At 42.8% G+C, this 26,321-nt stretch overlaps 1 non-coding gene across 1 annotated transcript; it reads right to left on the reverse strand.

The window, feature by feature from the left end:
- Positions 1-23,764: 23,764 nt before the first annotated feature.
- LOC134343157 (U4 spliceosomal RNA) lies at positions 23,765-23,908 on the reverse strand. Its single transcript, XR_010017197.1, has one exon. It is a non-coding gene; the product is annotated as a U4 spliceosomal RNA (small nuclear RNA).
- Positions 23,909-26,321: the final 2,413 nt, after the last annotated feature.

The raw sequence follows: 26,321 nt of genomic DNA on the forward strand, positions 1-26,321 counted from the left end.
TTTTCTTTCTCATATGCATTCCACAAAATCAAACTTTTACTCTGCATCTCAGTTTTTTGGTAATGATTTGTGAATTCCATAATTTCCTTTACCTGAACTACCATAACACAGGAATATACTGTATATTCACATCACCTCCTGTAGATTTACTACTCAGGCCCTAAACTGCAGAATTTCCTTTCAAAATCCTTCTACTTCTCCACATTTATTTCCCACCTTATAGATTTTTTAAGGGTTCACAACACAGACAAAGGCTGTTCAACCCACTATGTCCTCTGGTGGCCAAAAAAAACTCAGTAGATTTATCTGAACACAGGTCTTGGTGTCGAGTATTGTGGGTTACAGTTCTTCAAGTGATAAGGACTTTTGGCCCTGTCCTCTTTTCAGACAGTGCGTCTTTCCAGGCACCCACATACATCTGTGTAAAATTTCTTTGTTTCCCTTTAATCCTTTTAGAACTTTCCTTAATCTATATCCCCTAGTTATCAGCATCTTTGATAATGGAAATGGCTCAATCCTCATCAACCTGTTTTGCTCCTTCAAGATTTTAGCCTCTTCAATGAAATTAACGTAGTAGAGAAAAAGTTGGGTCAGGTGGGTGGTGTCAGGGTAGACTTGTTCCATGTAACTCACAAAATGGCAAACATCGCTGTTGCCCGTTTGTAGGTGCTCATAGCTAGAACATTACAACACAGTACAGGTCCTTCACCTCCAAGAGGACCACAACCTTATCATAGTCTGGAGGCCTGAGTGCCTCAATGACCCGGAGAGCTACGTTGGCTGGAGTCAGGGCTTTATGCTTTGGCTCTTGGTGGGGTCACCCATGCCAAACAGGTCAAAGGATGAAGGACAGACTGAGAGTGGTCTACCAGACCTCTAGATTTTAGGGTTCCGCTCAGGGCTAACAACCCTGACTGGTAAAACAATATTGTTATGGAACCAGCAATGAAGAATCCTTCTACATTTGAGTGCAACAGTATTCCTGTATCTCCATCTGGAACTTGCATAACTGACGATAGTGAAATCCAAGGGGAAGCTACTGATATGATGAAGGAAGCCCTGAACACCACCAGAGATGGGGGACTTTCATTCCCAAAACGCCTTCAGCTTATGATATTGTGCTGGACTTTTAACCTACTCTAAGATCAATCTAACCCTTCCCTCCTACGTAGCCTTCCATTCTTCTATGATCTATGTGCTTATCTAAAAGTTATTTAAACACCCCTAATGAAGCTGCCTCTCCTATCACCTCTGGCAGGGCATTCCATGCACCCACCACTTTTTGTGTAAACAACTTAACTTAAACATCCCCCCAAACAACAGGAATTCTGCAGATGCTGGAAATTCAGGCAACACACATCAAAGTTGCTGGTGAATGCAGCAGGCCAGGCAGCATCTCTAGGAAGAGGTACAGTCGACGTTTCAGGCCGAGGCCCTTTGTCAGGACTAACTGAAGGAAGAGTTAGTAAGAGATTTGAAAGTGGGAGGGGGAGGGGGAGATCCAAAATGATAGGAGAAGACAGGAGGGGGAGGGATGGAGCCAACAGCTGGACAGGTGATTGGCAAAGGGGATATGAGAAGATCATGGGACAGGAGGTCCGGGGAGAAAGACGGGGTGGGGGGGGGAACCCAGAGGATGAGCAAAAGGTATAGTCAGAGGGACAGAAGGAGAAAAAGGAGAGAGAGAGAAAGAATGTGTGTATATAAATAAATAACAGATGGCGTACGAGGGGGAGGTGGGGCATTAGCGGGAGTTAGAGAAGTCGATGTTTATGCCATCAGGTTGGAGGCTACCCAGACGGAATATAAGGTGTTGTTCCTCCAACCTGAGTGTGGCTTCATCTTTACAGTAGAGGAGGCCGTGGATAGACATGTCAGAATGGGAATGGGATGTGGAATTAAAATGTGTGGCCACTGGGAGATCCTGCTTTCTCTGGCGGACAGAGTGTAGGTGGTTAGCAAAGCGGTCTCCCAGTCTGCATTGGGTCTCGCCAATATATAGAAGGCCACATCAGGAGAACCGGACGCAGTATATCACCCCAGCTGACTCACAGGTGAAGTGTCGCCTCACCTGGAAGGATTGTCTGGGGCCCTGAATGGTGGTAAGGGAGGAAGTGTAAGGGCAGGTGTAGCACTTGTTCCGCTTACAAGGATAAGTGCCAGGAGGGAGATCAGTGGGGAGGGATGGGGGGGAACGTCTGCTTTCTGCAGGGATCACTCCCTACGTGACTCCCTTGTCCATTCATCCATCCAATCCTCCAAAACGTCTCCTGTCCCCATTGACGATGCAAAGATCATCGCCAGAGTATCGGTAATCTCCTCCCTCCTCCCACAGTAGCCTGTGGTACATCTCATCCAGTCCTGGCGTCTTATCCGACAATGCTTTGCAAAACCTCCAGCACATCCTCTTTCTTAATGTCTATATGCTCAAGCTTTTCAGTCCACTTGTAAATGATCCCTACCATCGCCAAGGTCCTTTTCCGTAGTGAATACTGAAGCAAGGTATTCATTAAGTACCTCTGCTGCCTCCTCCAGTTCCATACACACTTTTCCACTGTCACACTTAATTGGTCCTATTCTCTCACATCTTATCCTCATGCTCTTCACATACTTGTAGAATGCCCTGGAGTTTTCCTTAATCCTGCTCCAAGGCCTTCTCATGGCCCCTTATGGCTCTCCTAATTCCATTCTCAAGCTCCCTCCTGCTAGCCTTATATTTGTCTAGATCTCTATCATTACCTAGTATTTTGAACCTTTCGTAAGCATTTCTTTTCTTCTTGACTAGATTTTCAACAGCCTTTGTACACCATGGTTCCTGCACCCTGCCATCCTTTCCCTATCTGATTGGAACATACCTATGCAGAACACCATGCAAATATCCCCTGAACATTTGCCACATTTCTGCCCTACATTCCCCTGAGAACATCTGCTTCCAATTTACATTTCCAAGTTCCTGCCTGATAGCTTCATGTTTCCCCTTATTCCAATTAAACTTTTTCCTAACTTGTCTGCTCCTATCCCTCTCCAATGCTATGGTAAAGAAGACAGAATTGTGATCACTATCTTCAAAATGCTCTCCTACTGAGAGACCTGACATCTGACCAGGTTAATTTCCCAATACCAGATCAAGTACTGTACAGCCTCTTGTAGGCTGACCTACGTATTGTGTCAGAAAGCTTCCTGAACACACCTTACAAACTCCACACCATGTAAACCGCTTGCTCTAGGGAGATGCCAATCAATATTGAAGAAATTAAAATCTCCCATCATGATAACCCTGTTATTATTGCACTGTTCCAGAATCTGTCTACATATCTTCTCCTCGATGTCTCTGTTACGATTGGGTGGTCTATAAAAAACACCCAGTAGAGTTATTGACCCCTTCCTGTCCCTAACTTCCACCCACAGAGACTCAGTAGATAATCCCTCCATGATTTCCTCCTTTTCTGTAGCCGTGACACTATCTCTGATCAGCAGTGCCACGCCCCCACCTCTTTTGCCTCCCTCCCTGTCCTTTCTGAAACATCTAAAGCCTGGCACTTGAAGTAGCCATTCCTGCCCCTGAGCCGTCCAAGTCTATGTAATGGCCACAACATCATAGCTCCAAGTATTGATCCACGCTCTAAGCTCATCCGCTTTTTTCATGGTACTTCTGGCATTAAAATAGACACATCTCAAACCATCAGTCTGAGGCATCCCTTCTCTATCACCTGCCTATCCTCCCTCTCATACTGCCTACAAGCTTTCTCTATTTGTGAGCCAACCGCCCCTTCCTCTGTCTCTTCAGTTTGTTTCCCACCCCACAGCAATTCTAGTTTAAACTCTCCCCAATTCCCTTAGCCAACCTCCTTGCCAGGATATTGGTACTCTTCGGTTTCAAGTGCAACCCATCCTTTTTGTACAGGTCACGCCTGCATCAAAAGTGGTCCCAATGATCCAGAACCCTGAGTCCCTGCCCCCTGCTTCAATCCCTCAGCCATGCATTTATTCTCCACCTCACTCTAGTCCTATACTCACTATCGCATGGCACAGGCAGTAATCCCGAGATTACTACCCTAGTGGCCCTGCTTCTCGACTTCCTTCCTAATTCCCAGTAGTCTGCTTTCAGGACCTCCTCTCTTTTCCTGTCTAGATTGTTGGTACCAATATGTACCATGACCTCTGGCTGTTCACCTTGCACTTCAGGATATCGTGGACATGATCAGAAATGTCCCGAACCTTGGCACCTGGGAGGCAAACGACCATTTGTTTCTTTCCTGCATCTATGGTATCGCCTGTCTGACCCCTTAACTATAGAGTCCCCTACCACTGCTACCATCCTCTTCCTTTCCCTACCCTTCTGAGCCACAGGGCCAGACTCTGTGCCAGAGGCGTGGCCACTGTTGCTTCCCCCAGGTAGGTCGTTCCCCCCTCCAACAGTAGTCAGACAGGAGTACTCATTATTAAGGGGGACAGCCACAGGGGTACTCTCTAGTATCTGTGTACTTGGATTTTCAGAAGGCCTTTGACAGGTACCACAATGATGCTGCTTAACAAAGTAAGAGCCCATGGTATTATAGGAAAGAGACTAGCATGGATAGAGCATTGGCTATTGACAGAAGGCAAAGAGTGCGAATAAAGGGAGCCTTTTCTGATTGGCTGCTGGTGGCTAGTGGTGTTCCACAGGTGTCTCTGTGTTGGGACCATTTTTTTTTATGTTTTATGTCAATGACTTGGATGACAGAATTGATGGCTTTGTGGCTAAGTTTGCAAATGATATGGAGAAAGGTAGAAGAGCAGATAGTGTTGAGGAAGCAGGGAGGGTGCATAAGGATATGGACAGATTAGGAAAATGAACAAAGAAGTGGAAAATGGAATACGGTGTCAGGAAGTGTATGGTCATGCACTTTGGTAGAAGTAATAAAAGCATACACAATTTTCTGAACAAGGAGAAGATTCAAAAATCTGAGGTGCAAAGGGACTTGGGAGTCCTTGTGCAGGATTCCCTAGAGATTAATTTGCAGGTTGAGTCGGTGGTGAGGAAGATAGAGGGAAGGTTATTGATTAAGGTAGAGCAGTGGATGTAGTGCAAATGGATTTCAGTAAGGCTTTTGATAAGGTTCCCCATGCAATGCTCATTCAGAAAGTAAGGAGGCATGGAATCCAATGAGACCTTGCATTGTGGATCCAGAATTGGCTTGACCACAGAAGGCAAAGGGTGGTTGTGGATGGTTAGTATTCTGCGTGGAGGGTGGTGACCAGTGGTGTTCAACAGACTTGTTCTCTTTGTGATTTTTATAATTGACCTGGATGAAGAAGTAGAATAATTGGTTAGTACGTTTTCTGATTACACAAAGGTTGTGGACAATCTGAAGTGTTGTCAGAGGTTACAGCTGGACATCAATAGGATGCGGAACTGGGCTGAGAAGTAGCAGATGGAGTTCAACCCAGATAAGTGTGAAGTGATTCAATCTGAAGACAGAATATAGAATTAATGGTAAGACTCTTGGCAGTCTGGAGGACCAGAGAGATCCTGCGGTCATTGGGGACATTGGATACTCAAATCTGCTGCACAGGTTGACAGTGTTGTTAAGAAGGGGTATGGTGTGTTGGTACTAGGATTGAGTTCAAGAGCCATGAGTTAATGTTGCAGCTATGTAAGACCTTGGTCAGACCCCATTTCATGTACTGTATTCAGTTCTGGTCACTTCACTACAGGAAGGATGTGGATACTATAGAAAGAGTGCAGAGGAGATTTACAAGGACGTTGCCTGGATTGGACAGCCTGCCTTACGAGAATAGGTTGAGTGAACTCGGCCGTTTCTCCTTGGAGCAATAGAGGATGAGAGGTGACCTGATAGAGGTGTATAAGATGAAGTGAGGCATTGATCATGTGGATAGCAATAGGCTTTTTCTCAGGGCTAAAATGGCTAACATGAAGGGGCATAGTTTTAAGGTGCTTGGAAGTAAGTGCAGAGGGGATGTCAGGGGTAAGCGTTTCACACAGTGATGGGTGCTTGGAATGCACTGCCAGCAATGGTGGTGGAGGCAGACACAATAGGATCATTTAAGAGACTCTTAGATAGGTAGATGGAGCTTGGAAAAATAGAGTGATATGTGATAGGGTAATCCTAGGCAGCTTCTAGAGTAGGTTACATGGTTGGCACAACATTGTGGGCTGAAGGGCCTGTAACGTGCTGTAGATTTTTATGTTCTATGTTCTATGTTTAATGTTCTATAAATGCAATGTTAGCATTCATTTTGAGAAGACTAGAATAACAAAGCAAACATGTAATGTTGAAACTTCATAAGGCACTGGTGAGGTTTCACCTGACGCATGTGAGCATTTTTAGACCCCTTATTTAGGAAAGGATGTGCTGACATTGGAGAGGGCTCAGTGGAATTTCACAAGAACGGTTCTGAGAATGAAAAACTTATTGTACGAGGAGCGAATGATATTTCTGGGCCTTTACTTGCTGCAATTTGGAAGAAAGAGGGGGGGATCTCATTGAAACCTACCAAATGTTGGAAGGCATAGATACATTGGATGTAGAGAAGATGTTTCCTATGGTGAGGGAGTCCAGGACCACAGAGTCTCAGAATAGAAGGAGATGGGGAGGAATTTATTTAGCCAGAGGGTGGTGAGTTTGTGGAATTTGTTGCCACTGTTAGCAGTGGGGTTATTGGGTGTACCTGAGGTGGAGGTTGATCGATTCTTGATTCTCAGTATGTGAAAGGGTACAGGAAAATGCAGGAGAGGGAAATGGGTAAGTCATGCTGATGTGGCACAGCAGACTTGATGGGCTGAATGGCTTGATTCTGCACCCATATTTTATGGTCTTATAGTCTAACAAGAAATTCTGCTGATGCTGAAAATGTTTGAGCAATATGCACAAAATATTGGAGAAACTTAGCAAGTCAGGCAGCATCTATGAAAATAAACAATTTCAGGCCAAGATAATTAATCTAGACAGTAAAGGAACATGTCAGTCTGAAACATCAACTGTTTATTTCCTTCCATTGATACTGCCTGACTTACTGAGTTCCTCCAGCATTCCTTGTGTGTTAGTCTATCAGGACAGTACTGCTCGCGGATGATGGACGAAAGAGGGCAGAGTGGGGTTGGAGCAGCATTGGATTGGGAGCTTTGGAGGAGAAATCAGTTAATGTTACGAAATCTGTAATGGACCAAGTGACTGGCCTGGTGTTAGTTAATGAAATCATTGTCTAAGGGGAGGGACGAGAAGATATCCAAAAGACCTCACTGGCCTCTGCAAGGTATGTAAGCACTCCCCTTATCAGCTCACTAGAAGGGTAAATCCAATGTACTATTTTTCCTCTGAATCCCAGGAGCTTTTTATGTTCTTGTTCAGTTTGCCATGATAAATACTTGTCAAATACATTGCTCAGATCAAAGAAGACCACATTAAATGAAACATTTTATTAATACTCTTTATTATCTCTTCAAAATTCATCCACATTGGTCAGACATGACTTCCCTCAACAAATCACTTCTGACAGTCTTTGATCAACATGTGCCTCTCTATTGGGACACGTTTACTATGTTAAAAATCTTGAATGCATCATGATTTGTATTGAGGGTCTATTTAGACACCTGTGTGTAAGGTGTTGAGTCATTAATTCATCCAGGTTGACACGTTTTTTAATGACAATTAAACATCATTACAAGATGTTTGTTGGCCATTGTTAATAGAGTTAGAGTGATGCTTAAATATAACATCTCTGGCCCAGGTTCTCAAAGGTTCTGGAAATCTCGTAATTGAAGACACTTGAAAACTGTATGTAATATGTGTTTTTCAGGACATTTTCTGGAAAAAGAGACAAAAGAATGTTTCTCAAACCCTAATCTTTCCTATAAACTACTCTGTAATCCAACCAAAACATTTTACACTCCATTGCTCTCCTCCAGAACTAAAGTGTGATCTCCTGAACTCCTCGCTAATCACCAAAATGCAGCTCAACCCATCCAATTTGCTCTCGTGAACTCCCTTCCTCATATCCCATTCCCCTCCTATATCAAATTTTAATTGCTTGCAATCAGGCTTTCAATCTGGTAACACACATAAAAATTGCTGGTGAACGCAGCAGGACAGGCAGCATCTCTAGGAAGAGGTACAGTCAACATTTCGGGCCGAAACCCTTCGTCAGGACTAACTGAAAGAAGAGCTAGTAAGAGACTTGAAAGTTGGAGGGGGAGGGGGAGATCCAAAATGATTAGAGAAGACGGGGGGGGGGAGGGATAGAGCTAAGAGCTGGAAAGTTGATTGGCAAAAGGGATATGAGAGGTAATAGTGAGTCTGAGTGAAAATGTGGTCAAAAAGTTGAAGGTCCGAAGAAATTATAGATGGGGAGCAGTGAGAGATGGTTCACTAAACTGCCGTCGAAGAGAAGACTTAAACTTCTTCAGTGTAGGCATCACCGGAAGAGGCTTCGCAGTAGTGAATTTAAAAACTACATCTGTACTTCTTGCTGCCTCAGTAAATCAGCCAATATAATTATTCAAAGAGCACACCCACCCTGGACATTGTCTCTTCTCCCTCTTCCCATTGGGCAGATGGTAGAGAAGCATGAAAGCACGTACCATCGGTCCTAAGGACAGCTTCTATCCCACTGTTATAAGACTATTGAACAGTCCACTCGTATGATAAGATGAACTCCTGACCTCACGATCCATGTCATTATGATCTTGCACTTTGTTATCTGGTTGTACTATGGTTTGTAAGTTTAACACTTACGTTCTGCGTTCTGTTATTGTTTTTCCTTGAACCACCTCAATATGCTGCGGTAATGAAATAATCTGTATGGATGGGATGTAAAACAAAGTCGTTCACTGTACCTCAGTACACGTGACAATAATAAGCTAATTTATATTAGAACCTGCTGTTGTTTTGGGAAAATCTGTTTTTACAGCAGCTAACTCTTGCTTGTATTTATTACCATGGCAAATATTTGCATAAAATACCAATAATTAAAAACGTATACAACAGAAGAAAATTCTCCTTCATTTTTCTATGTTCTTTCGCCATGGTCGCTTTTCCCCGATTGGACACAAATGTGAATATTACACCCTCTGCTGTTGAATATGCTGAAATGCAGCCTATTCAATGTGAAACCAAAGCCACCATGAGCTAGCTAATGAATATAACAATTAAGGGAGCAGCCAGCAGGGTCCTACCAAGGGAGATGCTATTCCTTTAATTAATCTCTTCCATACCCAAGAGGAAAATGAGCTGTAGCTTGATTGAACCCAGACTTAATTCAGGCCACAATGCATCATTAGCATGAAAGTTTAGTCATTGAAAATGTCAAGTTTGACCTTGGTCAATTAATGAATTAATTGTGTTAGCAACAAAAGGGGAACTAAATAAATACTAGTAGCAGGTTGTCTTTCAGGGATTTAATGCCATAATTTGTTTAATCCCAGATGAGTTGCTATTGGAGCCGCTGCACAGTGGCTGAATAATGATCTGTTTTTTTTTCAGGTGCTGTGAGACTAAGTTGTGAATATTATTCAAAAACATTTTCTCTCACAGCTTTCAGCCTTGTGGTCCATGGCACACTGATGTGATTTAGAACCATCTATCTCCAAAGAGGCTCAGAAAGGCTTCAAGTAATGATTGGGAAATAAGATTTGACACTCAGAATTCAATGCAATATCACAAAATAATAATATCAAAGTGTTTTTATTGGAATATCATAGAATCACACAGAACTCTGGGTAACAGCCTTTTGAGAGATTGTTACAACTGCGGATGTCATAGTGGTCGACTTTGGTTTCTCATCAAGTTAATGTTTAAATCAATATTTCAAGAGTAAATGCTCCCTCCTTTATCTGTACGTTTTCCCTTAAACTACCTTCACTCCACAGCTTTTTGTGCATTTTCTTTCTTTCTAGCTGCCCTCTCTCTCCATCAACCAAATGACATCTGCAGTTTATTCCCACAGCAACTCTGACATCAATCTACCAGGCACTTCCCCTTTATCTAAAATGAAAACAAAATTTGCTGGAAATACTCAGCAGATGAGCCTCCACCTGTGGGAAGAGAAACCGAGTTATCATTTCAGGTCAAGGTACCTTTGGGAGAACTGAGAAGGAGACACAAGAAGTTGCAGGGAGAATGGGGAAGAGGGGGATGATTCTGATAGGGTAAAACGGATGACCACAGAAATAGAGAAAACAGGGATTTTCATATTTCTCTTGTTATTTCTATCCATACCCCACATTCTCTGCAACATAAAACTAATTTGTTTCTTCTCCTTCTCAGGTCTAACAAAAATTCTTTGACTAGAAATGTTAACGCTCTCTCTTCCTCCAGATGCTGCCTAAACCTCTCAAGCGTTTCCAGAATTTTCTGTTTTCATTTGAATCAGAGAAAAAAACAAGTGAGCAGGAGGGTGACAGGTGGAGTGCAACTTGTGAGAGTGTGTGGCTCCTCGCTCTGGAAATAAGGATAGAGAAATTAGATAGCTTTAAGACGACAGGAATAGCAAATGTCGTGCACTGTGGTGTATAGTTGGTATATATATGATCTGCAGAAGGTAAATACTCCGGTATCACAAGCAATTATAAAGGGAAATGTGGTACAGATTATTATGGCAATGGAGTTAAGAGTCCAAAAGTAAGGAAACTTTGTTGAGGTTACGGAGAGCTTTTGGAAACTCCCCCTGTTCAATTGTGTGGAGTGTTGGGGTTTGCATCTGAGACAACGTAATGTAGATTCACTTCATTGATTGAGGGTATCCTCCCACAAGGGAAGGTTCCATATGATTACCTTATGCTCACCAGGGTTCAGATGAATCTGGCACACAGAACAGACACCAAAGTGCATTTTCTTTTGGTGGAAAGTCCAGATCTGTGGGGCATTATCCCAGAACGTGAGGTCCACAACTTTGAATTTAGGTGAAGTTAATATTTGTTTTATGGAAGGTACAAATCTAAAGAAGTCTCTGTCTCAGAGAGTTGTGGGATATTCAGTATATATTCATACATTAGTGCAGCTCTTAGTGAAACAGTATTCAATTTCGCCACTGTCTCAAAGGAAGTTTGTATATTTTCCTTGAGACCCTGAAGGTTTCCTCCAGGTGCCCTGGGTTTCCTTCCAAATTCCAAAGACATATTGCTTACTCTTTAATTATACCCGGTTAAAAAAAAAGCATATCTTTGCCCGTAAAGACCTCGCAAAATGTCACTTAGAAAATACTGTAAAGGTGCTCTGGTTTCTTCCCACAGTCCAAAGGCATACCGGTTGGTAGGTTAATTGGTCATTGTAATTTGTCCCATGATTAAGCCAGGGTGAATTCGGAGGTTACGAGGCAGCGTGACTTGAAGAGCCAGGAAAGCCTATTCCAAGCTGCATCTCAATAAATAAATAAAATAACTAAATAATAAATCAAATTTTTTTTAAATGTAGAATGTGTTGAGGTCAGATGAGACGAAAGTGGAACTTTTGGGCCTCAACAGTAGGAGGTACGTTTGGTGTAAATCTAATTCTACTCATCAGCCAGGTAACATCATCCCTACTGTAAAGAATGGTGAAAGTAGCATCACGCTATGGGGATGTTTTTAGCAAGGACTGGAAATCCGATCAAGATTGATGGAAGCTGAGTGCTGCTAAATACAGAGAGATTCTGGATAAAAACCTGCTAGCCTCTGCTAGAAAGCTTAAACTGGGAGGAAGTTCATCTTATAGCAGGGCAACGACCCAATGCACTCTGCCAGAGCAACCACAGACTGGCTTCAGTCCCTACTTAAGGCAACCTTCATCAAGGGCAAATTCATCCTGGTGCCGATATATCCCAGGCCACTGGACAAAGCTTCCAGCCAACACTTTCATTTTGACCAGACCAAGATAACCAGTATATACAGTAGCTCCTCCAACATTTAAACTCTCAGCTTGGATGGTATAACAACTTTCAATCCCTATTTAAGGCAATCCCCCCAAGGGCAAATTCATCTGTTAAACATGGGGAAGCTAGAATTCCCGCTACACATTCCAAACATTGTGGATTGCCATGTAGACCTGAGACTGTCTTTTCTGGTTTCCTTTTGGATCACCTCTGCTGTAATAGAGACACTTTTGATTTGTATTAGGGAGAATGCATCAAGAGGAGTGTCTATTTTGTAATTTTTTCAGATATTTCCTTTCCAAGGGTATATAGGGCAATCTATCAGCATTTCCATGATTAGTTGTCCTCTTGAATTCAACCTTGCAATTGCATCCTCCAAGAAACAGAGCCCATCTCTACATTTGTGCTGCTGCTGTTAGTGAAACTCCCTTCAGTAGATTGAAAATGGGTACAGGTGGTTGATGATCAGTAATGAGGGCAAACTCTCTCCCAAATAGGTATTAGTTGAAATATTTAACACTCTAAACCAAAGTCAAGGCCTCTCTATCAATCAGTGCGTAATGCTCTTCTTCTTCTTCAAGGGAACATGATGCAAAGACTATGGGGTATCCACTTCCATCACTCATATTATATGACATGATTACACTTATATTGTAATGTGAGGCACCATAGGCAAGTTTCACTGGATGGTGTGGATGATAACGTGTGAATACAGTGTCTGATGTCACAATTTCCTTTGCTTTTTGGAAAGCCTCATATTGCTTTGTCCATTGACATTTCTTTCCAATCTGTGGTAATGAGTTCAAGGGATGGAGCACAGTAGCCAGGTTTGCCAGGAACCTGTTATAAGAATTGAGAAATTCTAAAAATGATCACAATTGTAACGTGTCCTTTGGCCTTACAGCATTCACCGCTGCTTGAAGTGTTTTGGCACAATTGTGTAAATCTTGTGTGTCAATGGTGTGACCACAGTAAGTGATGCTTAGATTAAAGAATTCCCAATTGTTGCATCATACTCTTAGCCCATAATCTTCTAACCTTTGTAACACTGTCTTGAAATTTTGAGGTGGTCCTTGTCATCCTCTCCAGTAACAATGATGACATCAAAGTAACACTGTGTGCCTGGGCAGCCTTGCAGCACCTGGTCCATAGCGCTCTGCAACAGTGCAGGTGCAGATGCTACAGGAGTAAGCCTATTATAGTGAATAAGCCCTTTGTGAGCGCTTCTGGTGAGAAACACTTTGGACTCTTCTTCCATTTCCATCTGTAGGTAGGCCTCAGTAAAGCCCACTTTACTGAAGGATTTCCCCCAAAAAAACTTTGCAAAAATAACCTCTATCTAAGGCAGAGGATATTGACCTATTTCCAGTATTGGGTTGGTGGTGACCTTAAAATCTCCACAGATCTTAATAGGCCCATTCTTCTTTGCTACTGGAACCATGCAACTGTGGAAAGAATTCCTTCAGCTTCCATGCTATCTACCTCACTGGTTACTTTATCACAGATGGTATAAGGAACTGTTTGGGCTTCATAAAACTTTGGTGTGGCATTTCATTTAACACTACTTGACTCTGGATATGTTTGAGTTTTCCATTGCCATCCATGAACACTGCTGTGGCATCATCCAGTGCCTTTCTTAATTCACTTTTAGTTAACTCTATTACAGGATATATAGCACGCAAATGGTGACTGGATCTCCAATCAAGTTGTAGTTGTCTCAGCCAATCATGACCCAACAATGCTGGCCCTTATGTTTTTACCACATACAAGCCCAACGTGACTTGTTGGGGTTGTATTTCACAGTTACAAACGTCATTCCCACAGGAGTTATTTTAATCTGCAATATAAGTTCTTAGTTGGATATCTTCAGACTTTAGTTCAGTATCTTTGAAATGCCATTCAAGCTCATCTTGTGGAATGACTGAAACAACTGAGCCACAGCATCAACAACATGCAGAGTAATGCTTTTTTTGAAACTGTAATTTGACTTTTTTATCTATTACTCTTCCCTATGCAATCCATTTATTTTTGTCTGTCCAACGTGATCTTTGTATTTGTCCTACTTTGTTGCATTTTCTGCAAGTTTTGCCTTTAAACCCACACTGGTGTGGTGTATATAGCCCCTGCCACAACAATAACACAATTTAGTCGGCCAAGCATGTTTCTGTTTAGATGTTGCACTTTGGTTCAAGCTCACTATCATTTCTGACTGCAGCTCAATTGCATCTCTAGCTGCTGTTTCCATTGATATAGTGATTTCAACTGTTCTTTTAAATGAGAGTTGTGCTTCAGTTAGGGGCCACTTTTTGAATGTTTTCTTGTAAGATTCCACAAACTAAACAATCTCTCAGTGCATCATTAAGCCCACCACTGAACTGACAATGCTCAGACAATAGTTACAATTCAGCCACATAAGCTGAAATGGACTTCCCTTCCTTCTGATTCCACCTATGAAACATAAAACATTCAACAAGGGTTTCAGTTGTAAATGTTCCTGCAATGCATTCATGATATCAGCAAAGCTTATTTCAAGCAACACACATCAAAGTTGCTGGTGAACGCAGCAGGCCAGGCAGCATCTCTAGGAAGAGGTACAGTCGACGTTTCAGGCCGAGACCCTTTGTCAGGACTAACTGAAGGAAGAGTTAGTAAGAGATTTGAAAGTGGGAGGGGGAGAGGGAGATCCAAAATGATTGGAGAAGACAGGAGGGGGAGGGATGGAGCCAAGAGCTAGACAGGTGATTGGCAAAGGGGATATGAGAAGATCATGGGACAGGAGGTCCGGGAAGAAAGACAGGGTGGGGGGGGGAACCCAGAAGATGGGCAAGGGGTATAGTGAGAGGGACAGAGGGAGAAAAAGGAGAGAGAGAGAAAGAATGTGTGTATATAAATAAATAACAGATGGAGTACGGGGGGAGGTGGGGCATTAGCGGAAGTTAGAGAAGTCGACGTTCATGCCATCAGGTTGGAGGCTACCCAGACGGAATATAAGGTGTTGTTCCTCCAACCTGAGTGTGGCTTCATCTTTACAGTAGAGGAGGCCGTGAATAGACATGTCAGAAAAGCTTATTTCAGCTAGTTTAGTTGGAGCAGTTAAAGGTCTAAGCAAACTGTAAGTTTTTGCATCTATTGCACTCAGTAACACTGGCATTTGCTCTTTTTTTGGCTCTTTCCTTTTCTTTAAAATACTGCTCGATTCATTCAGTATATATTATCCAGTTATCTGTTGTGCAATTGAACATGTCTATCTTTCCAATGTAGCCAGCCATTTCTGCTTTTTTTAAATTCATTATTATTATCCCCGGTATTCACTGTTTATGAACTTGAGGCTGTATTTGTTGTTTGTTAATTTCATCCATTATCTGTCTCTTTTTTTAATCGAACCTCTTTCTCCTCTTCCAAAGGAAAATATGCTGTGCTTTAACAAGCAGGTAGTGATCTTGGGTGCATTTTAAAACCTTGTCATTGGCACTGTTAAGTTTTGTAACTCCAAAGGTAGTCGAAAGGTAAACATGGAAGCCAGGAAACGTGTCTACTTAATTTTCTTCTTTAGTGAAGCGTTCACACATGACGTGATGAGGTAATGACGTATAGCATTCATATGCTTCTTACATATAACCTGTAATGAATTATGTAAACAGACAAAGAATGCTTAATCAAACAACATATTTACAATATTACTCAAATATTAATGAAATATTAAATGCACTACAATTATCAAAGATCTGTGGTGCTATTTCAGAGTAGAAGAATTCTGTCTGATTTCCTGTCCAGTGTTTATTTCCTAAACCAGTAATGAATGATGCACATCATCTGGTAATTATTGTATTGCTGTTTGTAGGGAGAATTTTGCGATGTTTGTCTGCCCTGCTTCTATGTTACTATGTAACACCCTGGGAAAGTTTTCACTGCTAACGTAATTTTTTTTTCTGTAGAAGCAGTGTAGTGATCCATGACGACTAGGACATTTGCCATGTTGCTGGCATCTGGCTCTATTGACAGGAAATCCATACACACCAGGTCAAGGGGCCCCGCACTCTGCAAGTGGGACAACAGAGTGGCCCTCGTAGGCAGCGTCTTTCTCCATATGCATCAAATACACAACTTGCAGTACTCTTTGACCTTCAGTTTCATTCGGGGCCAGCAAAACCGATCTCTGAGCAATCCATAGGTCTTTTCAACCCCCAAATGTTCAGAATCATCATGAAGTGACTTCAACACAATCCTCCGATACTTCTCAGGCAGAATCAGCTGGGAACGCAAAGGCTCGGTATAGGATCTGGTTCCTCAGCTCCAGTTCTCTCAGTAATGGAGGCACTGCAGTGTGTTTTGTCTTCTCCACTTAGGCCATGTCTCCTTTTTCAACGGCTGACCAAATAGTACAGATGCCCGGGTCACCTCGCTGAGCAGCTGCCTCTTCCCCAAGACTCAATTCCGGTAACTGGATTGTCTTCAGAGCAGTCAGGTTATAGTAAGCTTGTGGAATGTTGTCATCAGAAGCTCCCAATTGATCCAACTCGATCCTACCCTTGCCTTCCCTCTGCCTTCACCGTGATGGAAAACTGGCACATGGCTTTCACTCCCAGGGTAGGAACCCTCTCTCATTCTTCGTCCCTGTCCAACCCTTCAGGCGCACGTCGAGACAAAGCATCAGTATCGATGTTCCTACTTCCCAGCCAGAACTTCAGGCTGAAATTATAGGCAGACAATGTCACCAACCACCTGTGGCATCCAATTTCACTGAGGCCAGGATATAAGTTAGCGGATTGTCGTCCTCACATCAGACTTGACACCATAGAGGTAGGCACTCAACTTATCCACCACAGCCCACGGGATCAATGGTCAGGGCAATCCCACACCATCCAACAAAATCGATCCTAGACGAGCCCTATCATTGAAACATTCTGGTTCTGTCGGCTGCATAAGCCTAGGGAAGACAATATTTGGCCCTGCCAAACGCGTGAGATTGAGGTGCAAGCCCACTCTGAAACCCCCTGTCTGTGTGGATGCTGTGTGATTCATTACCCTGTTATAAGTCAGTACCACAAAATAACAAACAATACACCACATACAATTAAATGATTTAGCTTTATAATTCTTTATTTGAATAAAGGGTTAGTGAAGAAAAAAGCCAAAAAAGGAAAGGGCCCATTTTAATGAAACAGTCTGCTTTCCCTCTCTAGGATCAGAGGGCATCCACGGTGGCCAAAGTGTTATGGGAGAAGTATTTCATTTATTATGGCCTTCCCAGGCAGATACATAGTGATCAGGGACAGGATTTTGAGAGTAGGCTCATACATGAGTTGCTGAGCATGCTTGGAGTCGACAAGTTGAGGACTACACCTTACCACCCATAGGGTGATTCCCAGCCCAAGAGGTTTAATCAGACCTTGCTAGACATGCTCGGAACCTTGGAAATCAGCAAGCAGAACAACTGGAGTCGACATATTGGACATCTGGTCCACTGCTACAGCGGTACATGAAATGAAGCTACCGGGTTCTTGCCATATTATCTGATGTTTGGGCATGTGGCAAGGTTACCCATCAACCATTGATTTGGGACTGGCAAGGAAGACCTACCCCCGAAGACTTATCTGAAGTATATGTCTGATTTGAGAAGGGAGCTGAAAAAGGCTTATGAATTATCTGAGGTCACGGCTGCCAAGCAGAATCAAGAAAATAAGAGGAGGTATGATCAAAAGGTTAAGTTCTCCCAACTCCTGCCGGGAGACCAAGTCCTCATAAGGAATTTGGGGCTACCTGGGAAACACAAGTTGGCTGACCGCTGGGTGGCTACGCCCTATGTGGTGGAGAGTCAGATGCCAAATGATTGAGTTTTCTGGGTGAAACCTGAGGATAGGAATGGGCCTGTCGAGATTCTCCATCAGAACCACCTTCTGCCTCTGGAACAAGAGGTGCGGGTTGACCCAGACCCAACCTGGAGCCTACACCTAGTAAGAGGACTCTGCGGTGATGTGGAACGACTGAAGGATCAACAGCAAGAGAGATTAGACCAGCCCCCACCCCTGAATGGGATACTGATTTGGAGGATGAGGAAAAGGGGGTGTGGTATATGCTGCCTTTTGCTAACTCCCCACTGACTGAAGAAGAGATTCCCAACCCTTCTCACACTGAGTCCGCTGAAATTGGGGGGATGATCTGTGGACAGAATGGGTTTCTGCAGGACCATGAAAGGGATGAAGCCAAGTGTTGGGGGGTCTGAGTTGCAGGAGGGCACAAGTGATAGACCGAGGGAGGCCTCGCCGTGTAGACCAGAAGTATCCCAAGGAGTGTCTGAACCTGAAGAAGTAGCTGATGAGGTAAGGAGGTCTCAAAGAATCAGAAGACCACCAGATAGGCTGGCCTATGTAGCACCAGGGGAACAGAGTGTGACACCTATCATCTTGGTGAGCTATGTCACTGCCCCTTACACCTGGGTTGGACTTCATGCTTTGTATGAAGGGATGGTAAATTATCTCAATGTCATGAGGACATGACTAATTTTGGTCGGGGAGAGTGTAGCACCCTGGGAAAGGTTTCACTGATAACAACGTTTTTTCTGTAGAAGCAGTGTTTGGGTTGTGTTTAGAGATAACGGGTGCTTTGGAATGTGAGCTGTCCAATGAAAGGAGTGATTTTTCATGTTGTGTGCCTGGCACCAGTGTGAGCCGGGTCTTTTGTTCAGCAGGAGAGGAAGGGAGGAGACGCCGGAGAGAAGAGGTGGTGGGACTCAACCCAGAGCGGGGCCATGATTCGATGAAGCCCGGAGATACTGAAGGAGGATCGGTGAAGGGGAAACCGTGAGCTCTGACTTGTGCACATTAGACTGTTTTATTAAAATGGACCCTTTTCTTTTTGCTTTTTTTTTTCTAACCCTAAAGTCAAATTAAGAATTATAAAGCTCAATCATTTAGTTGCATGTGGTGTGCTGTCTGTTATTTCGTGGTACTGATTTGTAACGGGGTAACGAATCACGCAGCATCCACACAAACCGGAGATTTTAGGGTGGACTTGCACCTCAATCTCACATGTTTGGCAGGGTCAGAGATTGTCTTCCCGAGACTTACACAGTCACAGTGACCAGACTGTTTCATTTACTGCACTTCCAATTACTGTACTGGCTATGCACGGCTTTGAGCTGTTGGTAGGATGCTAAAACTACCTTGTAAATACTGTGACTGGGACTAAGGCAAGGAACAGCAATCTTAATGAAATATCTTACATTTGCCCTACCTACAAATGTCTGATCCTGGCATTAATAATTTAAAAGCATTCAGTTTTGTATCATAATTTTGAAAAAGATATGCTGGAATTTCTTCCTCAGGCATCCCCTTCTACCAATCTGTGTTAACAGAAGGCAGGCATGTCCTGTCGACTTCCAGCATTAAAGTTGTGGGATGCTGTAGATTGAATTAGACCCACTGGGCAACATCACAGTGTGCAAGTTGGGCACAATTAGAGGAGCAGATTGGCTCTATCTATTATCAATCTGCCGACAGCAGCGCTCCAAAGCTAGCTGCTTCTGTTGGAAATATATGTCTGTACTGGCTGTTATTACTCAAGACGACTGCTAAAAATGAAAAGGAGACCTTACACAATATTTCAGCATTTGCTAAAGGTTTTGTAAACGACAATGCAGCAGGAATCTGAAGGAATAAATGAACGTGTCAAGTTGATAACAGGAAATCTGCTTCAATGACTTGCCTGTAATAGCAGCTGAGCCATTTGCATTATTCTTTGCAAACGCATTGGATTTGTACAGTAGGATATCACATCACCCCCCATTCAACTTTCCAACTGCGCCTTGGTAACCAAAACATTTCTTAATTAATTCAAGATGAACAGTTTATTGTTAAAGTCCATATTTTTACAACTTTCCTCAGAACTGACCATCAGATTTTAAGCTAAACTTCAAAACACTTTGAACCTTTTGCAGGGAAATGTGATATTCATTCATCATAGTTGAATAGTACTTTCCATTCCATTAGAGCCAACTTTTCAATAGTGTGCAAGGAAGTATAGTGCTCAAGTAGATCAGGCAGATTAATCAATAATGCTTTGCAGCCAGCAATCAAAATCTGAATCAGGTTTATTATCACTGACTTACTTCATGAAATCTGTTGTTTTGTAGCAGCACAACAGTGCAATACAAAGAAAATTAGAATCAGAATCAGGTTTTACATCATTGGCATATGTTGTGAAATTTGTTTAGTGTAGCATATATTTCTATAATTAAATTTAAACAGCAGTGTAAAAACAGCAAGAAAGGAGGGGAAAAAGTGAGGTAGTGTACATGGATTTATTGCCCATTCAGAAATCTGATGGTGGAGAGGAAGAAGCTGTTTATGAAAAGTTGAATGTGTATCTTCAGGCTTCTGTACCTCCTCCTTGATGATAGCAATGAGAAGAGGACATGCCCTGGGTGATGGGGACTCTTAATGATAGATGCCACCTTTTTGAGCCATCATCTTTTGAAGGTGTCTTTGATGCTGGAGAGGCTAGTACCCATGATGCAGCTAGCTGAGTTTATACCTTCCAGCTTTTTCCGATCCTGTGCAGTGGCCCCTCCATACCAGACAGAGATGCAACCATTCAGAATGCTCTCCATGGTACATCTGTAGAAATTTGTGAGACTCTTTGGTGACATACCAAATGGTCACATTCCTAATGAAATATAGCCACTGTTGTGCCTCATTTGTAATTGCATCAATATGTTGGGCCTAGGATATTTCTTCAGAAACGTTGACACTCAGGAACTGGAAACAGTTCGCCCTTTCCACTGCTGATTCCTCAATGAGGACTGATGTGTATTCCTTTGACTTACCCTTCCTGAAGTCCACAATCACTTCCTTGGTCTTACTAACATTGCGTGCAAGGTGGTTGAAGTGACACCACTCAACCAGCTGATCTGTCTCACTCCTGTACATCTCCTCGTCACCATCTGAAATTCTGCCAAAAATAGTGTAATCAGCAGATTTACAGATGGCATTTGAGCTGTGCCTAGCCACACAGTCTTGGGTGTAGAGACAGTAGAGCAGTGGGCTAAGCACATATTCTTGAGGTGTGCCAGTGTGCATTGTCAATGAGGAGGAGATGTTACTGCTGAGACGGACTGGCTGTGGTCTCCCGGTGAATAAGTCAAGGATCCATTTACAGAGGGAGGTACCGAGGCCCAGGTTTTGAAACTTGTTGATTGGAACTGATGGTATGATGGTATTGAATGCTGAGCTGTAATCAATAAACAGCAGCCTGGATAGGCATTCCTATTGTCCAGCTGATCCAAGGCCGATGGTCTCACTGGTCCAGGTACTTGCTTGGGCAGGAGGTGATTCTGGTCAAGGCACTTCATCACAGTAGATGTGAGTGCAAACTGGGCAATAGTCTTTGAGGCAGCTCACCCTGCTTTTCTTAGTCACTTGTCACCCTTTTGAAGCAGGTGGGCACCTCTGACTGCAACAGTGAGAGAATGAAGATGTCCTTGAACACTTCCACCAGTTCCTCCAACTCCCTTGTGTGTTGCTGCAAAGACTGAGAAGAGAAGCAATTTCTTCACTCAGCGTTCGGTGAATCTTTCAAACTCTGCACCCTGAAAGGCTGCAAAGTTATAGTCATTAATTGCATTCAAAACAGATACTATAAGGTTATTAGATATTAAAGAAATAATGAGGTAACATTTCAGTCATTGTTTAACAAGAGACTGCAGATGTTGGAATCTGGAATGACAATCAAAGGAAATCCGTGGGTCAAGCAGCAGCTGTGAGGAGTAAGGAATTGCTAATGTTTCCCCTCATTTTCAGACAATCAACCTGTAGAGAAGCTGGAGAAATTTAACACAGAAATTGCAGTGTTAGGAGAATGAGTAGAAGCAAACTAGAGCCCCTGTTCTAAACGTGGTACCAGATCAAAGAATTCTAGGATATATTAGGGGGAAAAAGCATATTCTGTGGTGGCAGAGCAAGTTGAGAAAATGGTTAGCAACCGTACAAGATCCTGTACTTTATAATTAGAGGCATAAAGCAAAAGAGCAAAGAAGACACAAACCTTTATAAAATGCTGATTCAGCCAATACCAGAACATCGTGTCTAGTCGGGTTTACAGACAATGTAGAAAGTGGAGAGGAAATCTGATAGCCATATTTAGAACTACGAAGACTAAAGGCACAGAGAGAAACTATCCCTTTTGGTGGAGTGATTCAAGAATGAGGCAAGACAGGATTATGGCAATTAGCAAAAGAACCACAGGTGACACTATGAAGGATTTTTGTATGCAGTGAATATTTAGGGTCTGTATTGCACTCCCAAGGGATAGTAGCAAAGGCAAATTCAATTGTGGCAATCTAAAGGGACATGGATAAGTACTGTACATGAATGGGAAAAGGACAGGAGAAGTTGGCAGAAGAACAGAACCAGCTAGATTACAGTTGCAAAAAAATAGCACAGAATCTGTGAGCCACGTAGCCACCAATCTGCCCTAAACTATTCTATGATTCACTGACAGAAAATAATGACATAGGAGGTACTGGAAATGACAGCAGTTCCACATGTTTACTCGAGGAAATTCCAGTCACTGGCAAAGCAGCAGAAGAATCTGTCAACACAACTTGTATTAGGACCCTGTATGAAGTGCAGAGGTGGAGCATAAAATTGTTGGAATTCTCTATCATTATGCTGGGACAGAATCAGAATCAGGTTTAATATCACTGGCAGATGCTATGAAATTCGTTGTCTTTGTGGCAGCAGTACACTGCAATACACAGTAACAAAAAAAAGCATGAATTACAGTAAATGTATATATAAAATAGTTAAATTAAATAAGTACTGCAAAAACAGAAATAAAAAAGTAGTGAGGTAGTGTTCATGGGTTTAATGTCTGTTGAGAAATCAGATGGTAGAGAGGAAGAAGCTGTTCTTGAATCGCTGAGTTTGTGCCTTCAGGCTTCTGTACTTCCTTCCCGATGGTAACAATGGGATGAGGACATGTCTTGGGTGTGAGGTTTCTTAATGATGGATACTGCCTTTTTGAGACATCACTCCTTGAAGATGTTGTGGATACTACAGAGGATAGTGCGGTGATGGAGCTGACTAATTTTACAGTTCTCTGCAGCTTATTTCGATCCTGTGAAGTGGCCCCCTCCCCCCCATACCAGATGGTGTTGCAGCCAGTCAGAATGCTCTCTACGGTACACCTGTAGAAATTTGCAAGCATCTTAGGTGACATACCAGAATCATGATCGTGAAAATGAAAGCCAAAAATAAAAATGCATGTTCAAAAATATTTAAAGTATTTAAAATATTTAAAGGCATTCTAAGTGTTTGCAGGTGATTTATTTTTTGTTGTTTAAAAGTGTAATCAATGTTAACTACTGATTTATTTTTAATAGTTTTTGGAAATTCAGAAGGACTTAATATTGCCTGCACCTCTGTTATGAGATGCAGAAAACCTTAACAGCGGCTATGTCACCCAGTCCAACATCTGCCCAGCATCTGTGGAAAGAGAAACACTATTAATGTTTCAGCTCTAAAATGGAGGGTCTTTGACCCAAAATATTAACTCTGTTTATCTTTCTATAGATCCTGCTGACTTGTTGAGACTTTACAAAATTTTGCTTCAGATTTGCAGTATCTGAAGCTTTCTAATATGCATCTTCATTGTAAATTGCAGCCTCAACTCCCAGCACCTGGCATTCTGCACAAACCTGCTAACTGTATTCGGCAGGCTGACTAGATGGTATCCTTCGTGCCTTCCCCATTCATCAGATTGTGGGCAAGTCACATGACTGGCCTTTAGGCATGCTGATAATGTCAGCCAAAAAGCTACATAGCCCTCTCTCATCAAATCAACTACAATTTATTATGAAGCCTGCATGTAAGGATTATCATAGACATGTTCCAACAGCAAGTATGAGTGGGATCCATTCAAAATAATTCATTTCTTCTTTTTTTTTGCCAATGTCGACTATATTTCAAGTCATCATAGCGGGGTACTGGGAAAAGTTTTCAATAAGCAATAATCGCGCCTCGGGTAAACCTCATCGGCTACAATACTGCCACTGCGCAAAAATAATTCATATTAACTCTCTTCAAAATATATATAATAAATATATCTGAAGAAAGCACTAAATCAGCCGTACCTATTCATTTAAATATTTGTTTAAGCCATTGCTTCAACAATTAACAATGTCCTGGGGTATTTGTCATGAGAAGTGGAAAATATTTTATATTGGAAGCATGTGATCATCTTTTGGCCTATATCTCAACTTTCTCTAACTAATTTCAATTTAGAGGATAATTAATGATTCAATGAGCTATTTTGATCCAAATTTGAATATACCACTTAGAACTAACATAATCGCTTGTGTATGTGACTTGAAATTAACAACCCAACCCATAAAAACGCAAGTAAAATATGAATTTAATGCCCAGAAACTTAAATAAGCAATTTGCAACACCATTATCACTGACTTTGTCTCATTTTCTGCATTCCAATGTCCGTCCACACTGAAACGGCATTTTCCTCTCCCGAAAACGGAGCTTTTCTAAAACGCTATCCAGAGTGTGTAAATCTGAAAACACCGGTTGGGCGGCGTAGTGTGTACGGGGTAACCGGAGCTTTTTAAAAACGCTATCGTGACGTGCCAGAACAGATGGTGGCGGTAGCGCGGCATTTCATTGTTTTCTTGAACGCATATAGCGTTCCTTATAGCGGTTGAGGATGTCGTTGTATTTGGTTTGGCACGACTCCCAGTCCACATTCTGCACTGCTTTGCTGACTTTGTAGTCGTTTGTAACTCGCAGAAGCAGCTCAACTTCATTGTCTGTCCAAACAAAGAAAGTCCGGTCTGATTTTTCCAGCGGAGGTTTTCTTTGTATTTCTCGAAGACATTGTTGAAAACTTTCTTTCGTTGTTGTTGTAGGTACTGTAGTTTTTGACCAATGGAAAAAGCGCAACGCCACCACGGAAACGGAAATACAGTAGTATACCGTTTCCTCTTCGCTTCTTTTCTGTAGGTGTGTCCTGGGCATGCCCAGTAGGAGAAGATTTGCCCAAATACTCATTTTAATGTGGACGGAGGTATTTTCAAAAATGCCTGGAGTGGACGCCTATCATTTTTATATGAAACTGGCGTTTTGAAAATTATCCGGTCTAGTGTGGGCGTAGCCTCAGTCCGAAGTCCCTCAACCTAGCATTTCTGGTGCCCCAAGTACTCTTGTGAAACTTAGACTGTTGGAAGGGAACGCCTCTGTGATGTAGACAGGAGATACACCTTTCAGACGCATAGCACTGAAGCATTAAGAGACACTTCACACAGCCAAGTAGACAGCCATTGTTACAGCAGTTAAATGATCACCAATCAACTCCACCCTCCCTTCCTTACACATTAAGTACTGCTTGGGTCAGCTGATCTAAAATCTTTACTTCAGGAGTACAATTCCCAAGTGGGTGTAGTCATAGAGAGTAGTGGACATGTAGGAGTACAAACAAACAATTGTGGCATGGTGCTCGGAGAAGTCATTAAAATGTTAATGAACTCCTGTGCTTTATAAAAAAAGGGTATGGGGTAGAAAGTCAAAAAGACTGTGTTGAACTCCTGTGAAACACGAGTAAGACAGCAACTAACAGGAATTCTGCAGATGCTGGAAATTCAAGCAACACACATCAAAGTTGCTGGTGAACACAGCAGGCCAGGCAGCATCTCTAGGAAGAGGTACAGTCGACGTTTCAAGCCCAGACCCTTCGTCAGGACTAACTGAAGGAAGAGCTAGTAAGAGATTTGAAAGTGGGAGGGGGAGGGGGAGATCCAAAATGATAGGAGACGACAGGAGGGGGAGGGATGGAGCCAAGAGCAGGACAGGTGATTGGCAAAAGGCATACCAGAGGATCATGGGACAGGAGGTCCGGGAAGAAAGACAAGGGGAGGGGGAACCCAGAGGATGGGCAAGGGGTATATTCAGAGGGACAGAGGGAGAAAAAGGAGAGTGAGAGAAAGAATGTGTGTATAAAAATAAGTAACAAATGGGGTACGAGGGGGAGGAGGGGCATTAGCGGAAGTTAGAGAAGTCAGTGTTCATGCCATCAGGTTGGAGGCTACCCAGACGGAATATAAGGTGTTGTTCCTCCAACCTGAGTGTGCCTTCATCTTTACAGTAGAGGAGGCCGTGGATAGACATGTCAGAATGGGAATGGGATGTGGAATTAAAATGTGTGGCCACTGGGAGATCCTGCTTTCTCTGGTGGACAGAGCGTAGGTGTTCAGCAAAGCGGTCTCCCAGTCTGCGTCAGGTCTCGCCAATATATAAAAGGCCACATCGGGAGCACTGGACACAGTATATCACCCCAGTCGACTCACAGGTGAACTGTCGCCTCACCTGGAAGGACTGTTTGGGGCCCTGAATGGTGCTAAGGGAGGAAGTGTAAGGGCATGTGTAGCACTTATTCCGCTTACACGGGTAAGTGCCAGGAGGGAGATCAGTGGG

The sequence above is a fragment of the Mobula hypostoma genome, chromosome 2, assembly GCF_963921235.1.
Source record: "Mobula hypostoma chromosome 2, sMobHyp1.1, whole genome shotgun sequence".
In the NCBI taxonomy this organism is placed as follows: domain Eukaryota; kingdom Metazoa; phylum Chordata; class Chondrichthyes; order Myliobatiformes; family Myliobatidae; genus Mobula; species Mobula hypostoma.